This window comes from Pristiophorus japonicus, chromosome 1 (genome assembly GCF_044704955.1).
Source record: "Pristiophorus japonicus isolate sPriJap1 chromosome 1, sPriJap1.hap1, whole genome shotgun sequence".
NCBI lineage: Eukaryota > Metazoa > Chordata > Chondrichthyes > Pristiophoridae > Pristiophorus > Pristiophorus japonicus.
Genome location: NC_091977.1, coordinates 300,057,240 through 300,073,256, shown reverse-complemented (window position 1 = coordinate 300,073,256; position 16,017 = coordinate 300,057,240). Strand labels below are relative to the sequence as shown.

Sequence of the window (16,017 nt, the reverse complement as noted above, 5' to 3'; positions counted from 1 at the left end):
CCCAATGTCCTAGCCAATCAGCATCCCTCAAGTACCACCACCAAAAACAGACGATCATATGTATGATGTATGATACCTTGCTCTGCACATATTTGTTGCCATGTTTGTCAATGTAACAACAGTGGCTACACTTCAAAAGTCACTCATTGGCTGTGAAATGATTTGACACATATTAAGGATGCAGAGTGTTCTCTGAATGCAAAATCTCTTCTTGTTGCATCAAAATGAAGGAGTAATTACACAATCCTGCACTTGCAGCAGGGTGCTACCCCTGCTGGTCAGAGAAAGGGTGGCAACACTGTAGCTTCAATTTTCCAATCTGTGCTTCTTACAAGTATGGCTCTCTGCTGGGAGCACAGAATTGTAGAATTGCTCTCACTATCCCATATCAAAAGGATCTTGTACACATTCCTCCTTTCTTCGCTTTTTATTTTTGACAAGTTAAATTACTTGCTACAAACTAATCTACCATGTTCATTTTAGGATGAACGTTCATCTACCAGTATACTACATCAGATATCTGGAGCCTGTATTTGATTTTACATTTGTGAAGGAAAATAGCAATTTACAAAAGATATTTTCATGAACAGACTCTGGATTGTTAGAATTTAATAAAATACTTAGCAATATTTATTTTTCATGCTAAGGTCCTGTGCCTGCACATATTTGAACAAAAATGCAACTTGTATTGTTACTTCAAGTTCTATATATACTCACTTTTAAACTACTGGTAGGTCAGTTCCTTTGTAAATTGATTTATATTAGTGCTTATGAGTGTTAACATTAGAAATCTGAAACCACTGGCACCTAGCCAATATTTATCTTTTGCTTTTGTATCAATATTTATCATTTTCAGTTGTATTTTATTTTTTAAAAAGGTTATATTTATATGTTTAAATATCAGATTTTTTTCTTTTTAAATATTAGCAACATAGCTTGAATCAGAAGTACTGATTTTTCAAGTACTGTTTTCTTCGATGCATGCATGAAACAGTGGCTTCCAACTAAGTTAGTAGGGTAGAATCATTAGTCTACAGAGGCTGTATTAATTTGTTCAATTTTATGGTTGAGGTGGTGACTGGTTCGAAGTACATTTATTATAGTAAGTTATGATAGCACAGTGGGACCAAAATTCCTATTTTAAAATGGGTAAATGCAGTATTTGGTGGAAACTGTATGAATGCACATAATCAAAAGTATGATTCCGAAGAAAGCGATTCTGTTAGTGTTAACAAAAAAAATGGGCAACAGTGGATCCTTTTACACTTCTCAAACACCAACTGATGCACTTAACTGATACAAATGTTGAAAGATTTGTTGTACCTAATGATAACAGGAAATAGTTGAATACCAGCTTAGAAATTTCTGATTTATCGAAAAGACACTGCTGGCACGTAGTGACAGGCTTGACTTTCCTGTTCAGCAAGGTTTGAAGTGCAGAACATAAGGATATTAATTTTGACACTGGTAGCAGCCGATCAAAAGTACTTTGATATACTACATTAAGTTTTGGATTTTTAAGTGTGGCAATTTATTAAAATATAAGTGCAATATAAAACTTTCAGGTGTGTTTTATATGATCAGTCATGGCAATTTTAGGCAATGATGGCATAACTGCAAAGTAAAGACTATTTTCAAAACTACTAAAGCTTGATACAGTATCCTTGGAAAAATTCTCATTTGCTGTTGTCCTATTTGCTAAATGAGATTTCTTCACCGTTGACTTCACCTCATCTGCAGCAAACATCCATCACTTGTGGAGATCAAATGTCAACGTATTAGCTATCTTTAAATCACTAAGAACTTTGTGACTAGAAGAATTTGTGCGAAAGCAAATGACATTTAGACATTACACCAAAGGTTTGCAACCTGTGTATATATAAAGAGTGAATATCCTGGATTTACTGCCCAAATAGTACCCGAAAATGGGTCCTTTGCACAGGCAAAATGTTTAAAAAAAATTAGTTCCTGGGATTTGGTGTTGATGGCAAGGCCAACATTTATTGCCCATCCCCAATTGCCCTTGAGAAGGCAATGATAAGCCGCCTTGTTGAACCACTGTGACAGGCCTGCAAAGAAGCAGCAAGAATATAAACCGGGAGCAGAAGGCCGAACATTGCACGGACCTGCGAGGAACAGCGAGAATATAAACCGGGAGCGGGAGGCCGAGCACTGCACAGATCTGCGAGGAAGCAGCAAGAACACAGTGAGCAGCATCGAGAGAAAAAAAATATTCCAGGAGTGACGTCTGGTAACTGATTGGTTGGTAAATCTCACATCGTTTTTTTTTCCAAGTTAGGGACCAGGGTTAAATAGCTGGTTAGGGATAAAGCAGGAGCTAGCAGAGTAGTAACTGTTAATACTATATTAAATTAGCAATTGTTAATATATATTAATAACTTGAATTATAGATACATCTTCATCTTAAGTTTCTGTATAGTAGTCAATAGTCTATTAAATAGAGGCATGGCAGGGCAGCTCAGTCCTGTGGAAATCCAGGATGCTTCCCGTGTCCTGGACAAACACATGTGCAGGAAGTTTCGTCAGCTGGAGGAACTTGAGCTCCGGGTTTTGAAGCTTGAGTAGCAGCTAGCATCGCTGCAGTGCATCGTCAAGGTTGAGAGCTTCAAGGATAGCACATTTCAGGTGATGGTCACCCCACAGCTTGTGGAGCCAGAGAGGGAATGGATGACTGCCAGACAGAAAAGGAAGACTAGGCAAGGAGTGCAGGATTCCCCCGAGTGCATCTTGCTCTCCAACCAGTATTCGGTTCTGAGTACTGGTGAGGGCGATGGTTCTTCTGGGGAGTACAGCCGGAGCCAAGTCCGCAGCACCACAGGTGGCTCAGCTGTACAGATGGGAGGAAGAGTAGTGCGAAAGCAATATTGGTAAGGGATTCAATAGTCAGGGGAGCAGACAGGCGTTTCTGAAGCTGCAGACATGACTCCGGAATGGTATGTTGCCTCCCTTGTGCCATGGTCAAGAATGTTATTGAGTGGCTGCAAAGCATTCTGAGTGGGGAGAGTGAACAGCCAGAAGTTGTGATCCATATTGGTACCAATGATGTAGATAGGAAAAGGGTTGAGGTCCTGCAGGCAGATTTTAGGGAGCTAGGAAAGAGATTAAAAAGCAGGACCTCAAAAGGTAGTAATCTCCGGATTACTCCAGGTGTCACGCACAAGTGAGTATAGAAAAAGGAGGATAGAGCAGATGAATGCGTGGCTGGAGAGATGGTGCAGGAGGGAGGGCTTCAGGTTCCTGGGACATTGGGACCGGTTCTGAGGGAGGTGGGACCTGTATAGGCCAGATGGATTGCACCTCAACAGGACCAGAATCAATATCCTCATGGGGAGGTTTGCTAGTGCTGTTGGGGAGGGATTAAACTACTTTAGTAGGGGGATGGGCACCAGGATATAACTTTGGAAAGGGGAAATAAAGTGCTCAAAGGATTGAGTGGCGCAGAGAGCACAGAAGTAAGAAATAATAAGGTATTAGGTGGGGTCCATCTAAGAGTGTACACAGGATGGTCTAAGATGGGTTTACAGCGTATGTATGTGAACGCACGAAGCGGAGTAAACAAGCTTAGTGAGCTGCAGGCACAAATAACCACATGGGAATATGATGTGGCAATAACTGAGACCTGGCTCAAAGGGCAGGATTGGGTGCTAAGTATTTCTGGTTATAAAGGTGTTCAGGAAAGATAGGGAAGGAAAGATTGGAGGTGTTGTGGCAGTATTGGTTAAGGAGAATGTTACAGTGCTGAGGTGGGAGGATGTCCTGGAAGGGTCAAGGACAGAATCTATACGGCTAGAGTTAAGAAATAATAGAGGTACCGTTACACTACTAGGTGTATTCTATAGACCACCAACTAGTGGGAAAGATATAGAGGAGCAAATTTGCAGAGAAATTACAGAGAGGTGCAAGAACTATAGGATAGTAATAATGGGGGACTTCAACTGTCCTAATATAGACTGGTATTTTAATAGTATAAAGGGCAGAGAAGGGGAAGAATTTCTGAAATGTGTTCAGGAGAACTTTCTTGATCAGTATGTTTGCGGCCTGACGAGGGAGGAGGCATTGCTGGATCTGGTTCTGTGGAATGAGGCGAGTCAAGTAGAACAAGAGTCAGTAAGTGAACATTTAGGGAACAGTGATCATAGTATCTTAAGGTTTATATCAGCTATGGAAAAGGACAGGCAGCAATCTAGAGTAAAAATGTTTAACTGGGAGAAGGCCAATTTCAGTGGGATAAGAACAGATCTGGCCTGGGTAAACTGGAATCAAAGATTGGCAGGCAAAACTGTAGTGGAACAATGGGCTGCCTTTAAAGAAGAAAAAAAGTGATCCCACAATCAACGGATCAGATCAAAGCTCTGCAGTCCTGCTACAACCAGTCGTGAATGGTGGTGGACAGTTAAACAATTAACGGGAGGAGCAGGCTCCTTGAATATCCCTATCCTCAATGATGGCGGAGTCCAGCACGCAAGTGCAAAAGACAAGGCTGAAGCGTTTGCAACCATCTTCAGCCATAAGTGCCGAATGGATGATCCATATCGATCTCCTCCTGAGGCTTCCACCCTCACAGATGCCAGTCTTCAGCCAATTCGATTCACACCATGTGATATCAAGAAGCAGCTGAGCACACTGGATACAGCAAAGGCTAATGGCCCTGACAACATCCTGGCTGTCGTGCTGAAGACTTGTGCTCCAGAACTAACCATGCCTCTAGCCAAGCTGTTACAGTGCAGCTACAATGCTTGCAATGTCCTGTCCACAAAAAGCAGAACAAATCCAATCCGGACAATCTCAATCATCAGCAAAGTGATGGAAGGTGTCATCAACAGTGCTATCCAGCGACACTTACTTACCAATAACCTGCTCACCGATGCTCAGTTTGGATTACACCAGAACCACTCGGTTCCAGACCTCATTACAGCCGTGGTCCAAACATGGACAAAAGAGCTGAATTCAAGAGGTGAGGCAAGAGTGACTGCCCTTGACATCAAAGCAGAATTTGACCGAATGTGGCATCAAGGAGCCCAAGTAAAATTGAAGTCAATGGGAATCAGGGAAAAACTCTCCATTGGCTGGAGACATACCTAGCACAAAGGAAAATGGTTGTGGTTATTGGAGCCCCAGGACATTGCTGCAGGAGTTTCTCAGGGCATTATCCTAGGCCCAACCATCTGCAGCTGCTTCATCAAAGACCTTCCCTTCATCAATGACTTTCCCTCCATCATAAGATCAGAAGTGGGGATGTTCGCTGATGATTGCAGTGTTCAGTTCCATTCGCAACTCCTCAGAAAATGACGCAGTCCATGCCCACATGCAGCAAGACCTGGACGACATTCAGGCTTGGGCTGATAAGTGGCAAGTCACATTCACGCCACACAAGTGCCAGGCAATGACCATCTCCAACAAGCGAGAGTTTAACCACCTCCCATTCATAATCAACGGCATTACCATCGCCGAATCCCCCACCATCAACATCCTGAGGGGGTGGGGGGGCGTCACCATTGATCAGAAACCTAACAGGATCAGCCACATAAATATCGTAACTACAAGAGCAGGTCAGAGGCTGGGTATTCTGTGGCAAGTGTCTCACCTTCTGACTCCCCAAAGTCTTTCCAGTGTGATGGAATACTCTCTACTTGCCTGGATGAGTGCTACACCAACAACACTCAAGAAGCTCAACACCATCCAGGACAAAGCAGCCCACTTGATTGGCACCCCATCCACCACCTTCAACATTCACTCCCTCCACCAACCGCGCACCGTGGCTGCAGTGCGTACCATCTATAAGATGCACTGCAGCAACTCGCCAAGGCTTCTTCGGCAGCACCTCCCAAACCCGCGACCTCTACCACTTAGAAGGACAGGGGCAACAGGTGCACAGGAGCACCATCATCTGCATGTTCTCCTCCAAGTTACACACCATCCTGATTTGGAAATTTATCGCTGTTCCTTCATTGTTACGGAGTCAAAATCCAGGAATTCCCTCCCAAACAGCACTGTGGGAGTGCCTTCACCACAAGGCGGCTCACCACCACCTTCTCAAGGGCAATTAGGGATGGGTACTAATTGCTGGCCTTGCCAGCGATGCCCAGAACAAATGTTTAAAAAAAGTTTGGGTACAGTCAAGTTATATTCCCATGAAGGGGAAAGGTAGGGGAACTAAAGCCAGAGCTCCTTGGATGCTGAAACAGAGAGAGAATATGATGAAGCAGAAAAAGAGTCTGACAGATGTCAGGTTGCAAATACATCTGAGAATCAAGCTTTATATAGAAAGGTCAGAGGAGAAGTGAGAAAGAAAATAAGAGAGGCAAAGAAAGGGTTTGAGAATAGAATGGCAGCCAACATTAAAAGGTAACCCAAAAGTCTTCCATAGGCATATCAACAGTGAAAAGGTAGCAAGAGGAGGGTTGGGGCTGATTAGGGACCAAAAAGGAGACCTATGTACGGAGGCAGAGGGTATGGCTGAGGTACTAAATGAGTACTTTGCATCTGTCTTCACCAAGGAAGAGAATGCTGCCATAGACAAAGTGAAGGAGGAGATAGTGGAGACTCTTGCAGACTCGGCGGGCAGGGGAAGGCCAGCTCAAGCAACAAGGTGGTGGTTACACCACCTTCTGGAACGGTAAACCAGAAGAACAGCGCCTCCATGGCATAAGCTTCGCCATAGAAAATGAGCTAGTTGGGCGTCTCAGAGATTCCCCTTGCGGAATAAACTAATGCCTCGTGAACCCGGAACCAATGCGCTACAGTAATCAGTGTGTACGTCGCTGCAGACGAGATCAGAGGAATTCTACTCCAGCCTTGAACAATCCCTGACCTGAGCCCCACCGGGCGACAAGCTGATCCTCCTTGACGACCTTAATGCTAGAGATGGAAAGGACACAGACCTCTGGGGAGGTGTGATCGGCAGAGAGGGAGTAGAGAAAGCCAACACCAATGGTACCCTCTGTCATGTATTCAACCAGCATTGTAACCCATGTATAAACTGACCTAAGTTGTACACCGTGAGAACACTGACCACTAGGTGGGAGACACTCCTAACCTGGACCTTCAGGTATAAAAGGGGAAGCTCCACCCACCTTCATTACTTGAGTGCTAAGGAATAAAGGACAGGTCACAGACTGACCTTCTCTCAAGCATGGGCCTCGTGTGCATTTATACTGTGTAGTAAGGACGTATCAATGGCGACAAGAAACTGGGATTTAAACCACGCGAGCATGGCCACTAGCAGAACAGACGAGAGGTACTGTGTTAAGGAATGGTTGGGACAGAGATTCAACATTGTTAAAGCAGCACACAGTTCTCCAGGCAGACAAGGGCAGTCAGGCATGCCCCAACATGTAGTCGAATCATGAGGGGGAGTTCGACAGAGACAATGGCAAGCTGAACAGCGATTCACGCCATTGCAAGGGACAATGCGGCCAGTAATGGGGCCATCAACACCTGTTAATGGTGCACTCAAGGACAATAACAGGGGCAGTCAGGGACGATCGACTGGCAAGGGACCTTTTGTTTCAAACCGCAACTCATGCTGGAGGCGTGGAGGCATACATTCAGCCGGAGTTTGCAGAGATGAGCAAAATACCTGCAGAAATTGCAGAAATGGACACTGGGGGAAATCGCTGGAAGCTGAAGTTCAGCGAGTTCATGTGGAGCACGTATACAGTTCATACACCAGGACGCCACCGATAATGATGAAAGTGCTCCTCAATGGCATCCCAGTATCAATGGAGTTAGACACGGATGCCAGCCAGTCCCTGATGGGTATCAAACAGTTCGAAAAGTTGTGGGCATCCAAGGTCAGGAGGCCAAAATTATCGCCGATTGACGCACAGCTACGGACTTACACAAAGCAGGTCATTCCGGTGCTAGGCAGCGTCACGGTAGTCGTGACCCACAAAGATTCGGAGAACAGGTTGCCACTCTGGATTGTCCCAGGGGACGGTCCCGCACTACTGGGGAGGAGTTGGCTTGCTGTCATGAACTGGAAATGGGGCGATGTCAATGCAATTTCCTCTGTGGAGCGAGTATCATGCTCACAGGTCCTGGACAAATTTAACTCATTATTTCAACCCGGCATTGGCACTTTCATGGGGGCCAAGGTAGTGATTCACATAAACCCGGACGCCAGACCAGTACACCACAAGGCCAGAGCGGTGCCGTACGTGATGCGGGAAAAGATAGAAGGCGAATTGGACCGCCTGTTGAGGGAAGGCATCATCTCGCCAGTCGAATTCAGTGACTGGGCGAGCCCGATTGTGCCGGTGCTCAAGGCGGATGGGTCGGTCAGGATATGTGGCGATTACAAGGCCACCATCAATCGGGTGTCACTCCAAGACCAGTACCCGCTACCGAGAGCGGAGGACCTCTTTGCGACGCTATCCGGTGGCAAACTTTTTTCAAAATTGGACCTGACCTCAGCTTACATGACCCAGGAGCTGGCGAGTGAGTTGAAGAAGCTGACCACCATCACGACACACAAGGGGTTGTTTGAGTACAACAGATGTCCGTTCGGGATTTGCTCGGCCGCCGCGATCTTCCAACGAAATATGGAAAGCCTCCTCAAGTTGATTCCAGGGACGGTGGTTTTTCAGGACGACATCCTCTTTACGGGTTACGATACTGAAGAACACCTCCACAACTTGGAGGAGGTGCTACGCAGACTGGACCGGGTAGGTCTGCGACTGAAAAAGGTGAAGTGAGTCTTCCTAGCTCCAGAGGTAGAATTCCTGGGGATGAGGGTAGCAGCAGATGGGATCAGCCCTACTGCATCCAAGACGGAAGCGATCCAGAGAGCACCCAGACCCCGTAACACGACGGAGCTGCGTTCGTTCCTGGGGCTCCTGAACTATTTTGGTAACTTTCTTCCCAAATTGAGCACGCTGCTAGAGCCGCTACACGTGCTCCTACGCAAAGGTCGAGAATGGGTCTGGGGGGGACAGCCAGGAAAGGGCTTTTAATAGAGCACGCAATTTGTTATGTTCCAACAATCTGTTAACGCTGTATGACCCATGTAAGAAACTTGTGTTAACGTGCGATGCGTCGTCCTATGGTGTCGGGTGTGTGTTGCAGCATGTCAATGCCAAGGGTCAGTTACAGCCGGTAGCTTATGCCTCCAGGAGTCTGTTCCAGGCAGAAAGGGGCTACGGGATGGTAGAAAAGGAGGCGCTTGCATGTGTATATGCGGTAAAGAAAATGCACCAGTACCTGTTTGGCAGGAAATTTGAGCTGGAGACAGATCACAAACCCCTAACGTCCCTTTTGGCCGACAACAAGGCCATAAATGCAAACGCATCGGCCCGCATACAGAGGTGGACACTCACGTTAGCTGCCTATGACTACACAATTCGGCACAGACCGGGCACCAAAAACTGCGCCGATGCACTCAGCAGGCTCCCACTAGCCACCACTGAGGGGGCTACCGAGCATGGTGCTGAGATGGTCATGGCTGTTAAAGCTTTCAGAAGCGAAGGCTCACCCGTGACAGCCCGTCAGATTAAAGTCTGGACAAATAGAGACCCGCTATTGTCTCTAGTCAAGAAATGTGTCCTGAATGGGGACTGGGCAGCCACGTACAGGGCATGCCCTGACAAATTTAAACCATTTCACAGGCGCAAGGATGAACTCTCGATTCAGGCCGATTGCCTACTGTGGGGAAACCGCGTAGTCATGCCCCAGATGGGCAGAGAGGTGTTCATCAGAGAACTCCACAATGGGCACCCGGGCATTGTCACGATGAAGGCAATTGCCAGGTCACACGTTTGGTGGCCAGGGATAGACGCAGATCTGGAACTTTGTGTTCGCAGGTGCAACACGTGTGCCCAGCTGGGCCATGCGCCCAGGGAAGCCCCCCTTAGCCCCTGGCCATGGCCTGCCAATCCTTGGTCACGCATCCATGTGGACTACGCAGGTGCTTTCATGGGGAAAATGCTTTTGGTTGTAGTAGACGCCTACTCCAAATGGATCGAGTGCGACATTTTAAATTCAAGCACATCCTCTGCCACGGTAGAAAGTCTACGGGCAATGTTCGCCGCCCACGGTCTACCGGACATCTTGGTCAGCGACAATGGCCCGTGCTTCACAAGCACTGAATTCCAGGACTTCATGGCAGGCAATGGAATTAACCATGTTAGAACGGCACCGTTCAAGCCGGCCTCAAACGGCCAGGCAGAACGAGCAGTGCAGATAATCAAACAGGGGATGCTCAGATTCCAAGGGGGTTCCCTACAAACCCGCTTATCACGCCTCCTGTTGGCCTATAGATCCCGACCACACTCGCTCACAGGGGTTCCACCCGCAGAGCTACTAATGAAAAGGACGCTCAAAACCCGATTATCCCTTATACACCCCACCATGAAAGAAATTGTCGAGAGCAGGCGCCAGTCACAATATCACTACCATGACAGGAATGCGAGGGCGCGATGTACTGATGTAAATGATCCTGTTTTTGTCCTCAACTACGCTGCAGGGCCCAAATGGCTCGCAGGCACTGTGGTTGCCAAAGAGGGAAATAGGATTCTGGTAGTTAAACTTACCAATGGACAAATCTGCCACAAACATGTGGATCAAACAAAAAGGAGGTTCAGCAACCCCATAGAAGAAGCAGAGGAAGAACACGATATAGAATTCACTCCACCACAGGTGACCGAACACCGGAACCAAAGGGAGGAGAGCCCAGTCACTGTGGGCAGTCCGGACAGGCCTGAGGCACTGGAAACAGCAGATACTCAGGCCAGCGCCCAACAACCGGAGCCCCAACTCAGGCGCTCTACAAGGGAGCGTAAACCACCAGAGAGGCTCAACCTGTGATCCCAATAAGACTTTGGGGGGGGGGGGGGGGGGGAGGTGATGTCATGTATTCAACCAGCATTGTAACCCATGTATAAACTGACCTAAGTTGTACACCGTGAGAACACTGACCACTAGGTGGGAGACACTCCTAACCTGGACCTTCAGGTATAAAAGGGGAAGCTCCACCCACCTTCATCACTTGAGTGCTAAGGAATAAAGGACAGGTCACAGACTGACCTTCTCTCGAGCATGGGCCTCGTGTGCATTTATACTGTGTAGTAAGGATGTATCACCCTCCTCCTGATGAAATGCTTAGAACATGGTCTTGTCATAACAAACACCTTGTTCCATCAGAGAGACAAGTACAAGGCTTCATGTCAACACCCTCGCTCCAAGCACTGGCATCTGCCAGACTACGTCGTCGTCCGAGTGAGGGACCGCAAGGACGTCCGCATCACCTGTGCCATGACAGGAGCTGCCTAATCCGCTCTGTCATTTCCATCAATGTGGCCCCAAAACAGCGGGGGCAACAGAAACGCTGCCGCAGGAAAATCATTGCTGGGGCACTCAAAGACCCTACTAAGAAAGCCTTATTCAGCCAGTGCCTCACAATCAACCTGAGATGCAGAGTGTCTACAGTACCTGGTCTACCCTCAAGGCCTCCATAATTAGCACCTGTGAAGAGACGCTTGGTCACTCCACCAGGAAACATCAAGACTGGTTCGACGAGAACAACCAGGAGCTGATAAGCCTCAAGTGCAAGGCATTCTTGAACTGGAAACAGTAACACAACTTGAGAGCAAAAAAGCAGCTCTGTGGACGTCTGAAGGCCAAGGTCCAACATAAAACCTGTGACTTAAAGAACAGATGGTGGGTGGAAAAAGTGCAGGAGTTCCAGCAACTAGCCGACAACCATGACGTGCGTGGATTCTTTAGCACAGTCAAGACCACTTATGGCCCAAGCACCCAAGGTCCTACCCCATTGAGGGCCAAGAACGGAGAGGTACTCATCAAGGACAGAGAGGCTATCAGTGCCCGCTGGAAGGAGCACTTTGAAGATCTCCTTAACCAAAACTCTGTCTTCGACGCAAGTGTCCTTGACTCCATCCTGCAGCATGCTAACTGCCACCACCTCAGCACAACCCCAGCCCGCATGAGATTGAAAAGGCCATCAGACAACTGAAGAACCACAAGGCCTCAGGAGCAGATGGAATTCCTGTCGAAGCACTAAAGCATGGCAGAGAAGCACCATTGGTGCAAATTCATGGACTCATTTCTTTTATTTGGAAGGAGGAAAGCATGCCAGGGGATCTCAGAGACGCTGTAATCGTGACCATATTCAAGAAAGGTGACAAGTCCAATTGCGGTAATTACAGAGGAGTTTCCCTGCTGTCTGCCACAAAGAAAGTCATTGCAGGAATCTTCCTCAATTGCCTTCTCCCAGTGGCTGACGAGCTCCTCCCAGAGTCGCAACGTGGATTCTGCCTACTAAGGGGCATAATAATGGACATGATCTTCACCACTTCTCAAATTCAAGAAAAATGCAGGGAGCAGCACCAATCTCTGTACATGGCCTTCTTTGACCTCACAAACGCCTTCGACACAGTCACCCAGGAGGGATTATGGAGTGTCCTCCTCAAATTCGGCTGCCCTCAAAAGTTCATCACCATCCTCTGCCTGCTTCAAGATGACATGCAAGCCGTGATCCTGACCAACGGATCCACCACAGACTCAATACACATGTGGACCGGGGTCAAGCAAGGCTGTATCATCGAGCCAATGCTCTTCTCGATCTTCCTTGTTACAATGCTCCATCTCACCTTCAATAAGCTCCCCGCTGGAGTAGAGCTAATCTACAGAACAAATGGGAAACTGTTCAACCTCCGTCGCCTCCAGTCCAAATCCAAGGTCATCCCATCCTCTATTATTGAATTACAGTATGCAGATACAGTATGCGCACACTCACAAATTGAACTCCAAACCATCAACACCTTCACTGAAGAGTACAAAAGTATGGTCTTACAATAAACATCCGGAAGACAAAGGTTCTCTACCAACCTGCCCACGCCACACAGTACTGCCCCCCCGATTATCAAGATCCATGACGAGGCCTTGGACATTTTCCATACCTCGGGAGCCTACTGTCAACAAGGGCAGATATCGATGACAAGTCCAACACCGCTTTCAGTGTGCCAGTGCAGCCTTCGGTCACCTGAGGAAGAGAGCGTTTGAAGACTCGGACCTCAAATCCAGCACTAAGCTCATGGTCTACAGAGCAGCAGTGATACCCGCCCTCCTATATGCTTTAGCGACATGGACTATGTACAGCAGGCACCTCAAAGCACTGGAGAAGTACCACCAACGTTGTTTCTGCAAGATCCTGCAAATCCACTGGCAGGATAGGCACATCAACATCAGTGTTCTCGGTCAGGCCAACATCAAAGCATTGACCACACTCGATCAGCTCCGATGGACTAGACTCCCAAAACAAGCGCTCTACTCAGGGCTCCGACACGGGAAGCGAACCCCAAGTGGGCAGAGGAAACGCTTGAAGGACACCCTCAAAGCCTCCTTGGAAAAAGTGCAATATCCTCACTGACATCCATGAATTCCTGGCCCAAGACCGCTCAAAATGGAAGAGAAGCATCAGGGAAGGCGCCGAACACAGAGTCTCTTCGCCGGGATCATGCGGAAGCCAAGCGCAAACAGCGGAAGGAGCGCACGACAATCGAAGTACCCCACCCACCGGTCCCTCCAACCATCATCTGCCCCACCTGTGACAGAGACTGTAGGTCCCACATTGGACTCATCAGTCACCTGAGAACTCATTAGTGTGGATGCAAGTCATCCTCGATTCCGAGGGACTGCCGAAGAAGGAGGAGACACTTGATAGGATAAAAATTGTCAGAGATATTAGAAAGGCTGGCTGTACTTCAAAGTAGATAAATCACTAGGAGCGGATGGGATGCATCCTCGGATGCTGAAGGAATTGAGGGCGGAAATCGCAGATGTAATGGCCATAACATTCCATTCCTCCATAGATATGGGGATGGTGCCAGAGGACTGGAGAATTGCAAATATTACATCATTGTTCAAAAAAAGGGTGTAAAGATAAACCCTACAGCTAAAGGCCAGTCAGTTTAACCTCGGTAGTGGGGAAGCTTTTCGAAACAGTAATCAGGGACAAAATTAACAGTCGCTTGGATAGGGGTGGATTAATTAAGAAAAGCCAGCACGGATTTGTTAAAGGCAAATCGTGTTTAATCAACTTGATCGAGTTTTTTGATGCGGTAACAGAGAGGGTTGATGAGGGTAATGCAGTTGATGTAGACTACATAGATTTCCAAAACGCGTTCAACAAAGTGCCACATAATAGGCTTGCCAGCAAAATTGAAGCCCATGGAATAAAAGGGACAGTGGCAGGCCTGGATACGAAATTGGCCAACTGACAGGAAACAGAGAATAACGGTGAACGGTTGTTTTTCGGACTGGAGGAAGGTATAGTGGTGCTCCCCAGGGGTCGGTTCTAGGACCACTTCTTTTCTTAATATATAATAATGACTTGGACATGCGTGTACAGGGCACAATTTCAAAATTTGCATGTAACACAAAACCTGTAAGTATAGCGAACAGTGAAGAGGAGAGTGACAGACTGCAGGAAGACATAGACAGGCTGGTGAAATGGGCAGAAACGTGGCAGATAAAATTTAATGTGGAAAAGTGTGAAGTGATACATTTTGGTCGAAAGTATGTGGAGAGGACATATAAACTAAATGGTACAATCCTAAAGGAAGTGCACGAACAGAGAGACGTGGGGTGTATGTTTGCATAAATTGTTGAAGGTGGCAGGCAGGTTGAGAAAGCAGTTAAAAAAGGCTTACGATTTCCTGGGCTTCATAAATAGAGGTATAGAGTACAAAAGTACGGAAATTATGATGAACCTGTATAAAAGACTGGTTCAGCCCCATCTGGAGTACTGTGTCCAATTCTGGGCACCACACTTTAGGAAGGATGTGAAGGCCTTAGTGAACGTGCAGGAAAGATTTACGAGAATTATTCCAGGAATGAGAGACTTCAGTTACATTTTAAAGATTGGAGAAGCTGGGGTTGTTCTCCTTGGAACAGAGAAGATTGAAAGGAGATTTAATAGAGGTGTTCAAAATCATGAGGGGTCTGGACAGAGTAGATAGAAAGAAACTGTTCCCATTGGCAGAAGGGCTGAGAACTAGAGGACACAGATTTCAAGTGATTGGCAAAAGAACCAAAGGCGATGTAAGAAAAAGCTTCTTTTTTTTTTTTTACACAGCAAGTGGTTAAGATCTGGAATGCACTGCCGGAATGGTTGATGGGAGACCGACTCAATTTTATCTTTCAAAAGGGAGTTGGATAAGTAGCTGAAGGAAAAAAAAATTGCAGGTCTACGGGAAAAGGGCAGAGGAGTGGGACTAGCTGAGAGTCGGCATGGGCTCGACGGGCCGAATGGCCGCCTTCTGTGCTGTAACCTTCTATAACTCTATGATTCACTGCAGTCCACATGGTGAAGCTACTCACATAGTGTTGTTAGGGAGGGAATTCCAGGATTTTGACCCAGTGACTATGAAGGAACAGTGATTCCCAAGTCAGGATGGTGTGTGACTTGGAGGGGAACTTGCAAGTGTTCCCATGCACCTGCTGCCTTTGTCTTCTAGGTGGTAGAGGTTGCAGGTTTGGGAGGTGCTGTCAAAAAAGCCATGGCAAGTTACTGCAGTGCATCTTGTAGACGGTACACACTGCAGCCACAGTGTGTCGGTGGCAGAGGGAGTGAATGTTAAAGGTGGTAGATGGGGTACCAATAAAGTGGGCTGCTTTGTTCTGAATGGCGTCGAGCTTCTTCAGTGTTGTTGGAGCAGCACTCATCCAGGCAAGTGGAGAGTATTCCAACACTCTCCTGACTTATGGCTTGTAGATTGTGGTAAGGCTTTGGCGAGTCAGGAGGTGAGATACTTGCTGCAGAATACCCAGCCTCTGACCTGCTCTTGTAGCCACAGTATTTATGTGGCTGGTCCAGTTAAGTTAATCCTTTGCACCGAAATAGCACTGTAGCTGAATTTTCTGTCAGTTTATTCAGGAACTGTCAGGTTTAACAACTTGAAGAGGGTGCACACATGTAAAACTGCATGCAAATGTGCGCAAGCGATCTGTGCACTCTGATTTCTGCTCTCGTGCCAGGTC

At 47.1% G+C, this 16,017-nt stretch overlaps 1 protein-coding gene across 5 annotated transcripts in view; it reads right to left on the bottom strand.

The window, feature by feature from the left end:
- Nucleotides 1-16,017, bottom strand: part of LOC139271360 (arf-GAP with SH3 domain, ANK repeat and PH domain-containing protein 1-like) — a 525,010-nt gene that overhangs the window by 44,080 nt on the left and 464,913 nt on the right. The gene's annotated exons all lie outside the window — the stretch shown is intronic.